Raw genomic sequence first — 10,942 nt, 5'->3', positions numbered from 1 at the left:
ATCAAAAGCCTTTGCATAGTCAATAAAGCACAGGTAAACATCCTTCTGATATTCTCTGCTTTCAGCCAAGATCCATCAGACATCAGCAATGATATATCTCGTTCCTCGGCCTCTTCTGAATCCAGCTTGGACCTCTGGAAGTTCTCTGTGGAAGCAGTGAGGTCCTGGGAAGATGTATGACCCTGGAAACCCTCTGGTTTATGCTATATTACAGGGTTGGTATGTGTCGGAATCAACTTGATGACTGTGGGTTTTCTTTGTGTGTGTTGTGGAGCCAATTGTTTTCTGTAAAGCAGCATTCACAGGCACAATTTCTTCTTTGTAAGACTGTATTATAGTCTTTTCTCCATAAGAGTTCTGTCATTATTGGGGTGCTCTGGAATTTAGTTGCTGATTTGGTTCGTTCCTTTCTGTTCCTTCCCCACTTGTTGCTTGGGCTGACTCATGCTTCCTGCTGTTGCAATTAGCTGTAGACTTGGATATAATGTCATTGTTGTTAAATGCTGTCAAGTTGGTTCCAACTCATGGACACCTGTATAGGTTTTCTGAGGAGCAACTGGTAAACTTGAAATGCTGACCTTGTGGTTGAAACCGACCTTGCAATCTAGAGCATTAACCCAGAATGCCAATGGTAGCCTAAAATAACTGGGGGGCAGGGGTTTCAAGATAAGAAAAAAGAATAACATGCAACTCTTTTGCTGAGGTATGCCACTCTAGGATCCACTGATTGATGTTAAAGTTTTACCCTTAGGAAATGACGTACTCCTGTTTACTATTTAACACCTCTGTGCTTCTCTTTGCTGGTGGAAAAATCAGGAAATGGATGAGAAATCTTCTAGATGTATACTGACAGAGTAACAGAAGAGTTACCAAGGTTATTAAGGTATCAGTGAGTTAAAAGCTCCCTTCTGGAATTGAGAGACTCACGTGACTTGGGAGAGGAGGTCTCCAGAGCAGTGGTTCTGAAACTATAGACTATGCACCTTAGTACCAAGAGAGTAAAGAAAGAACACTGAGGCCCAGTCCAGGACTTTTGTATTGATACTATTCCCTAGGTGATTAGAATACCAACTGTTGGGGATGAGATTAAGACATGCTTGTATTTATTATCATCTGAGAGTACTAAAGGGGAAGAAGGGATGGGGAGGCAACTGCAGCTCTTTGGAGTTGTAGGATAAGCACTGGACTGCTAATCATGAGGACAGCAGTTCAAATCCATCAGCTACTCCATGGAAGAAAGAGGCAGTTTTCTGATCCCATAAAGATTGACAGCCTCAGAAACCCTACACAGAGTTTCTATGATTCAGAATTGACTAGGTAAAACCTAGGTACTTTCAGGGGTTATCATGTTGAATTTTCAAAGCAGCACGATGAGGTAGACATTACTGAACATTTTATAGATGAGCAAACTGACATTCAGAACAGATGCAGGAGTTTTCACAAGGTGGAACAGGGTGTCAGAACCTTGATTTGGACTCTGTTAATTCTGACTCCAGAGACTGTGCTCTTTGCATGCCAGCCATGTTTTCAGCAACAGTTCCTGGGCTTTAATTCTCTCATTTATAAAATGAGTACTAATAGTATCTTATTGAGATGTTGTGAAAACAGAATGACATATGCTAAACACTTAAAAGTCATCGCCAGGTGCTTGCATTATTATTACTGGTGTCTGCAGCATGGAGATAGCAAGGCACTAGGGGATAGGGATACAAAGGTGATAAGGCATTCCTGTCCTCAAGCAGTTAAAGAATAGTGGGAACAAATCATGGTTGACAATAATGCTTTATTTCCATTATAAAATATGTAAGTACAGTCATGCTTTACTTTGCTTCTTGGAAAGCTAAGGGGAGTTGGAATACTTTCTGATGAGGGTTAAAATGATATTCTTCTGTGTGGATTGCACCTTAATGTAAAGAAAATTAATTTCTTTACAGCTGGACCAATAAGTAACATGATAAACAGAGAGAGGATTGAAGTTGGGAAACACTTAATTTTGCTTGGATCCACAATCAGAGTTCATAGAAACAGCGGTCAAGAAGTCAAAGGACACATTGCATTAGGTGAATCTGCTGTAAAAGAGCTCTTTATGTTGTTAAAGATCAAAGGTATTACTTGAGGACCGTGGTTCGCCTAACCCAAGCCATAATATTTTCAATTACTACTTATGTTGGACAATAAATAAGGAAGACCATAGAAGCATTGATGCACTTGATTTATAATAGTGTTGGCAGAATATTGAAAGTGCTTGGACTTCCGGAAGAACAAACACATTTCTCTTGGAAGAAGTATAGCCAGAGTGCTTCTTAGAATAGAAAATGGCTAAACTCTGTGGTCATGTTGACTCCCAAAATGATGGATTGACAGTGACAGAAACAATGGGCTGAAACAGAAAAAGTGTGATGATGACACAGGACCAGTGTTTTGTTCTGTTGTGCAAAGAGTCACTATGAGTTAGAACAGACTCAATAGCACCTAACAATAATGTCAATAAAAGACATACAGAAAATAAAGGTATGGTGTAATATGGTGATGAAACTTGTTATAGGTTTCACTCCCAGGCCAAAGGATGGACTTCCCACACTGAAGCCTTCTAGTGTGTTTAAATCCAAACCTGTGCTTAAAAAATACTAATAAAATGGCTACACATTCTTGCATGTTCAGATTATTATTCATAATAAGTCCTTGAGCACCTAGGGTTGGCTGTATTTTCTTCTGTCAAACCTATTTTTAGAAACCTATGCTGATCTCATTCTTATTCTTTTTATGGCAGCATTACATGTGGGTGGAGTGCTGGTGTGGAGCTGTGGGTTAATGCACTGGATTGCAAGGTCATTTTGAACCACAAAGTTAGCAGTTCAAGCTCACCAGCTGCTCCTTGGAAATCCTTTACGGGGTTGTTATGAGTCAGAACTGACTTGACAGCACTTACCAACAAATTACATGTGATCAGGGTTTGAAAAAAAGAGTGACTGCGTATATGTTAAGAAAAGCCCTTCTTTCAAGTTTAGAGGAGTTTTTAGGTTTTTGAGTCTCAGCAGTTGAACTTAGTGACTCATGAGCAAATTCGTCAGGAAGTAAGGCTGAATCTGAAACTGATTACACTTTATTACTTTTGCATGTTGGTGGTGGTTGTGGGATGTTAAATTGGTTCCAACTCATGGTGACCCTTGTAAGGGGTTACCAAGGCTGTAAATCTTTATAGGAGCAGAAAGTCTCATCCTTCTCCCTCAGAGTGGCTGGTTGAGTAGAATTGCTGACCTTTCAGGTAGCAGTCTATTGTGTACCCACTAGTAGAGTTCAGGTTATCTATCGTAGAAGGGACAACTGAACTTTATGATAAATTCGGCTTTTAAAAGTTTGTTAGTTTTAGTGCTATGTTCTGCTCATGCTTAATGTACCCTGCGTTTATTTAGGTCTTTGCAGTGCCTGGCACAGTGCTTATCATAAAATAGATATTTAGGAAATATGCTTGAAATGAATTCATAAATGCAATTAGATAAAATAGAAAATACTGGTAAATTAGCTATTGAAGATTTTTGTGATACCTTAACCATGTTAAACAAATTACATTGGAAGGTATTTGTGTGCTGGTGTGCCGTGGAGTTGGTTCCGACTCATAGCGACCCTGTACAGGGTTTCCGCAGCTGTAAATCTTATGGGGGCAGAATGCCTCATCTTTCTCCTGTGGAACAGCTGGTAGTTTTGAACTGCTGACCTCGCGGTTCGCAGCCTGATTCGTAACCGCTACATTACCAGAGCTGCTTTTGTGTACTAGGATCTGAAAAATATTTGTATATTTCAATTATTTTATAAGAACTCATTTCATTAGACCCCTTTTCATGTGTTTTCCTCAGAAAATCATTTTATAATTTTGGTCTTCATCATTTGTCAGGCTTTCAGATGAACTTTTATCAGTCTTTCAGTTTTCTGTATAGTCAAGGATGTTATACAGTTACATATTCCTCCATGATTACTGTTTGGAGACCACATTTTTCATACTTTATTTGCTGTCAAACCAGTCATCCTTTCACTTGTCCTTTCATTTGAAATGCTTTTGCATATGTTCAGGAATAATTGGAATATATGAAGAAATGATCACATATTTTTATGTGTTATGTTTTGTTTTAGTTTTTAGTATATACTGTTGGTTTGTATTCCACGGAACACCTCATATGCTTTTATTTAGTGTAGTCAATTGTACTATTCCAGGTCCAAAGCAGTCTTGAGGAAGAATGTATGAAGCTGTTTTGTTGTTATTCTTGTTTGTGGTTTTCCCCCAACCCATTTGACCAGTTTAAAATAAATACCTGAATGTTTAGTTTCCCTCCTGATTCACAGTGTTGTTTTTTCTTTTAAAGAGTGTTGTCTTTTCAAGTCTTACAATGGTACTGTTTTCTAGTTAAAGCCCAAACCTAAGGATGATTGTTTTCAAATACTGTTGAGTGGGTCTGATTCATCATGACCCTACATAGCTTTCCAAGGAGCGGCTAGGGAATTTGAACCGCCGACCTTGCAGTCCAGAGCATTCTCCCACAATGCCAATACAGAACTCCTTAAGTTGAATAGAATACTCTAATTTTCTCCTTATGCATTTGATTTCTATATTATGAGCATAAATGTACTTTATGTATATAAAATTGTTTACCACCACTCTTCTATCAGTTGTACTGTGGTGGCTTGCATATTGCAGTGATTCTGGAAGCTATGCCATTGGTATTTCAATTAGTAGGAGGGTATGGCCATGGTGGATAGGTTTCAGCTAAGATTCCACGCTAAGACATACTAGGAAGAAGGAGAGACAGACCACTTTTGAATATTTGGTCACCAGGAATCTTATGAATAGCAGTGGAATATTGTCAGATAGCACAAGAATATTGAATATTAAAAAACGATGAAGAGTCCCACAATATTGTCAAACATAGTACCAGAAAATGAGCCCCATAGATTGGAAGGCACTCAAAATACAACTGGGGAAGATCTGCCTTCTCAAAGTAGAGTTAACTGTGATGATGTGAATGGAACTTCATTTGTGATGATGCATTTGTGAACTTCGTTTACTGAAAGGGGCACAACTCAAAATGAAGAGAAGCAGCTGTAAATATCCATTAATAATCAGAATGAATCTAGGAAAAGTGGAAATTGTCAAAAATTAAATGGAACATATAAACATCGATATCCTAGGCATTAATGGGCTGAAATGGACTGGTATTGACCAGTGTGAATCAAACAATCACCTGTTTTACTATGCTGGGAGTGACAAATTGAAGAGGAATGGTGTTGTATTCATTATCTAAAAGATCTGCCTTGAAATACAGTGCTGTCTGTGACAGAATAATATCAATATGCCTACAAGGAAAACCAGTTAATACCACTATTACTTGAATTTATGCACCAACCACTGAAGCAAATGATGATAAAATAGAAGAATTTTATAAACTTCAGTCTGAAGTTGATCAAACATGCAATCAAGATGAATTGCTAGTTACTGGTGATTGGAATGTAAAGGTTGGAAACAAAGAGGAAGGATCAGGAATTGGAAAATGCAACCTTGGTGATAGAAACAATGTTTGCGATTGTATGATACAATTTTGCAAGACCAATGACTTCTTCATAGCAATAACTTTTTTTTTTTTTAAAGGTTTTATTGTGAATTGAGAAGGTTTACAGGGCAGTTAATCAGTTTTACATTCCACAATTTATATTTGGTTTCATTGCAATGATTACAATCCCAACCATGTACCATCAGTTAATAGTTGATGTTGTTAGATGCCATAGGTAGCATTTGAGTTGGTACCGTATGTCTCATAGTGATCCTGTACACAACAGAACGAAACACTGCCAGATCCTAGGCCAATGTCACCATCGTTGCTATGCTTGAGCCCATTACTGCTGTCACTGTACAAATCCACCTCCTTATGGGTGTGTTCCTCTTTTTCCTCATATGAGCCTATGGAAAATGCCATGGCTTGGGCCAGGCACATCTTAGTCCTCAAACTGACATCTTTGCTTTTCAACATTTTAAAGAGGTGTTATGCAGCAGACCAATGCAGTACATCATGTGATTTCTTGACAGCTGCTTCCATGGGTGTTGATGGTTGATCGGAGCAAAATAAAGTCTTTGCTAAATACAGTCTTTTCTCTGTTTAGCTTGATGTTATTTATTGGTCCAGTGGTGAAGATTTAACAGTGTTTAGTTAGCAGTATTTACCTCTGTGTAGAGTTTGCGAGGAATGGCTGGTGAGTTTGAACCGCCGATCTTTCACTTCAACCTTTCGGTCCAGTGCTTATCCTAGAGTGCCACACTTACACACTCATTGTTGTTTTCTTAGGATAAATCCTTATGAAGTAATATAAATCACAGGGCCACAGAGTCAGTATTTTTAAGGCCTTTTATACAAGGTGCCCACTGGTCCTGTGAGTGAATTTTACCAGTTGCTTCATGTGGATATAAATGGCATGATCTGAAACTGCAAGCAAGTCCTTAGTGTGCCCTTATATCTTCTAGTTTCTGAGAAACGAGGATCTTGATTTTATGAGGGTGAATCAAAAATTATCTGCCCTCTAGTTGCAGAATTTAATCAACTTTTAAAAAGGACAAATTCACTATTTTTCAATATAATCTTCTTGCTTTAGAGTTTGGTGTGTAAATTTGAATAATAGTGGTATTAACTGGTCTTCTCTGTAGGTGCATGGATATTATCCTATCATAGTGTTGTACTTCATGAGTGATCTGGATATGTTCTTTTGGACAATTAATGCAACAGCAATCCTCTTCAATTTGTCATTTCTGTCATAGTAAATCGTGTGGTTGTCAGATTCAAAAAGGCCAATACCTGTCCATTTCAGCTCATTAATGCCTAGGATAAGGAGCTCTGGTAGTGTAGTGGTTACGAATTGGGCTGTGAACCTCAAGGTCAGCAGTTTGAAACTACCAGCTGTTCCACGGGAGAAAGATGAGGCTTTCTGCTCCCATGAAGATTTACAGCCTTGGAAACCCTGTTCAGGGTCGCTATGGGTCGGAACTGACTCGACGGCACTTAACAACAACAACAATGCCTAGGATATCAATGTTTGTGCATTCCATTTCATTTTTTACAATTTCCAATTTTCCTAAATTCACACTTTGTACATTCCATGTTCTGATTATTAATGGATGTTTATAGCTGTTTGTCTTCATTTTGAGTTGTGACCCATCAGCAAATGAAGGTTTTGCAGTCTTTATTCCCATGGGCTTTATTCCATTCACATCATCACAGTCAACTGTACTTTGAGGAGGCAGCTCTTCCCCAGTTACATTTTGAGTGCCTTCCAACCTGAGGGGCTCATTTTCCAGCACTATACCTGACATTTTTTTCTCTGCTATTTGTAAGATTTTCAGTAACTAAATATTCAGAAATTGTTCATCTCTCCTTCCTAGTCTGTCTTCTTCCAGATGCTCATCTGAAACCTGTCCACCATGGGTGACTCTTCTGGTATTTAAGTACCCCTGGCATAGCTTCCAGAATCATGGGATATCTTTGATATCACATTCAAGTAAAGTTTTACTAAAGGTAATACAGAAACGACTGCAAACATACATTGACAGAGAACTTCCAGAGGTTCAAGCAGGATTCAGAAGAGGACATAGAATGTCTGATGGATCTGGGCTGAAAGCAGAGAATACCAGAAAGTTGTTTACCTGTGTTTTTTTGACTATGCAAAGGCTTTCGATTGTGTGGAACATGACAACACATGGACAGCATTGGGAAGTATGAGTATTCCTGAACACTTGTGTTCATGAGGAATCTGTAAATGGGCAAGTTGTTCGAACAGAACATGGGAACACTGAATGGTTTAAAATTAAGAAAGTTGTGCAACAGGGTTGTTTCTTTCACCGTACTTATTCAACCTGTATACTGAGCAAATAATCTGAGAAGCTGGGTTATATGACGAAAAACGTGGCATCAGGATTGGAAGAAGACTCATTAACAACCTGCGATATGCACATGATACAACCTTGCTTGCTGAAAGTGAAGAGGACTTACTGATGAAGACTGAAGACCACAGGCTTCAGTATGGATTGCATATCAATACAAAGAAAACAAAAAATCCTTACCACTGGACCAATAAACACATTTCTTAACAGAGAAAAAATTGAAGTTGTCAAGGACTTCATTCTTCTTGGATCAACTGTCAACACTCATGGAAGCAGCAGTCAAGAACTCAAATGACGTATTGCATTAGGCAAGTCTGCTGGACAAGACCTTTTTAAAGTGTTGAAGAGCAAAGATGTCAGCTTGAGGACTAAGGTGCGCCTGACCCAAGCCATGGTATTTTCAATAACCTCATATGCACGCAAAAGCTGGACAGTCAATAAGGAAGACCGCAGAAGAATGGACACATTTGAGTTATGGTGTTGAAGTCGAATATTGTAAGTACCATGGGCTGCCAAAAGAACCAACAGATGTGTTGGAAGAAGTACATCCAGAATGCTCCTTGGAGGCCAGGCTGGCCAAAGTTCTTCTTGCATACTTCGGCCATATTGTCAGGAGGGACCAGTAGCTGGAGAAGGATATCATGTTTGGTAATGTGGAGGGTCATAGAAAAAGAAGACTATCCCCAGCGATATGGATTCACCAAGTGGCAGCATCAGTAGGCTCAAGTGTGGCAACAATTGTGAAGTTGGCCTAGGACCTGGTAGTATATCTTTCTGTTGTGCGTAGTGTCGCTATGAGTCAGTACCAACTAGATGACATCTAAAACAAACAACAAATACATATTTGTATTTGACAACTTGGCTGTCAGTATACCATGTATTCAACTGCTAATTGCTGCCTTCCTGTAGCTATGTTTTCAGTTTGACTTTCCTAATAGATGTCTGACAGGAAACCTATAAAATTTGTTAAAAAAGGCAACAGACATTTGTTGAGAACTTCAAATCTCCCCTCTGTATTGTTTGTAAATTTAATTATAAAGGAGCGTTGATAAAGCTGTCTGCTCCGTTAAAGATTTATCAGTCTCAGAAACCCTATAAGGTTGCTCTATATTGTCCTATAGTCTCTATACATTATAATCCACTTGATGGCATTGGGTGTGACTTTGAGATTAATTGCCTTTTAGGGATTTGGTGTGTGTGTGTGTGTGTGTGTCTGCCAATTTTATGACTGTTTTCATAATCTATTAGTGTCATAACAGAAAATACTGTAATTGTCCTTAACAAAGAGAAATTTATATTCTCACAGTTTAGGAAATTATAAATTCTAATCCAGAATTGAGGCTTGAGGGGAAGGCTTTCTCTCTCTGTTGACTCAATCTTGAGAAAGATCCTTACTCCTTAGCTTCTGCTTCCTGAATTCTTGGAGATCTTCATGTGTCTTGGCATGTATCTTACCCCATTTCTCTTCTGCTTGCTTGTTTAATTTTTCAAAGATCAAAAGAGATTTACTCAAAATACACCCCACCCTTCTTCATTAGCATAAAAAACCCATTCCCAAATGGGTTTATAATCACAGACACAGAGGTTTAAATTTATAACACTTATTTTGGGAGAGACAGAATTCAATTTGTAACAATGACTTATTGCTAAATGAGATTTTATCATGTTGTCCTGCTTTTGAGGGAATTGCTTATAAACATTAAACCACAAATAAATATTAATATCTTCCAGGATCGGTAGAGGATTTACAGATGTGTCTCCTATAAATGTCATTGATAGTTGGTAACTATATTTCTAATCTTTGGTTGATCATGAATTTTCCAGTGTCACCTAAAATGTGCATGCATCCAGAATACATCAATGTGTGAATCAGTTTTTCTCCCTGTTTTATTAAGTGATGTGTGTCTGAGAGATTACTATAAATCAGGACTGTTGAGTTTGCGAGTGGTGACAGAAGGCATTTTTAAAAGGAGAGCCTTTTCAAGTCTCCAAAATAATTAAAATGCAGGAAGTACATGCAACAGATGGCAAAGGGTTTGAACTAAATGTGTGTGACTTTTTACTGCTTAATTTTGCATGATAATGTGTTTGTGCAGTTAAGGTGGTGACCTTTTCTGATAGCTTCTGCAGATATAGAAAGTGGAATGTGTCTTCTGGAGCTGCTAAAACCTGGCAACTTTTGAGTAGGTAACAGCAACACTTTTCTAATAGCAATCATTTAGCTACTGTATAATATCAAATAAGAAACTGTATGTCACCTGGGGTTTTTTTTCTCTGATATAGCCTTTCCTCCACCAAAATAACTTACAAAAATTAATTGCAGTGAATATTGTTTTCTATGGGCGTTCAGTGTCCCTTTTTAAATCCTAAAAGTAATGCTCATTTAAGACTTTCTGTAGTTACAAAATATAAGCAGTAATGCTAATCTTTTTACCTTGTTTCTGAGGAACTAAAACCAATCCTAATCCATCATTTACTCCTTTTATCCTCAGAATAATGCTATCACTTCTGATTTTACTTCCTGTGGGTGTCAGTGAGATTGTGGTAATTCATCTTACAATAATTTTATATTACCTACTGATGTGTGACAAAATGTCCTCAAATATTGTGGTTAAAGGCAATAACTATAGCAGAGGTTGGAGACCTGTATGGCACTGTAGTATAAACAATGCACTTTTAAAGATTGGAGGTTCAAACCCACCAGCTACACCAAAGAAATGCTATACAAGATTGCTATGAGTGAAAACTGACTAAATGACAATTTATAACAACAACAATATAACATATTAAACATTTAAAAATAAATACATAAGTGAGGAATAATTCTTTTAAAAATGCATCCATCTCTTCTAAGTTTTCAAATTTGTTAGAGTACAACTCTTCATAGTATTCTGTTATTATCCTTTTGATTTCCTTTGGTTCTGTTATGACATCGCCCATGTGGTTTCTAATTTGTGTTATTTGTGTCTTCTCCCTCTTATGTTTTGTTTGGTTTGGCAATAGTTTGTCAATTTTCTTAATCCTTTC

This window comes from Chrysochloris asiatica, unplaced genomic scaffold (genome assembly GCF_000296735.1).
Source record: "Chrysochloris asiatica unplaced genomic scaffold, ChrAsi1.0 scaffold00080, whole genome shotgun sequence".
Taxonomy (NCBI): Eukaryota; Metazoa; Chordata; class Mammalia; order Afrosoricida; family Chrysochloridae; genus Chrysochloris; species Chrysochloris asiatica.
This window is presented reverse-complemented; position numbering follows the sequence as displayed.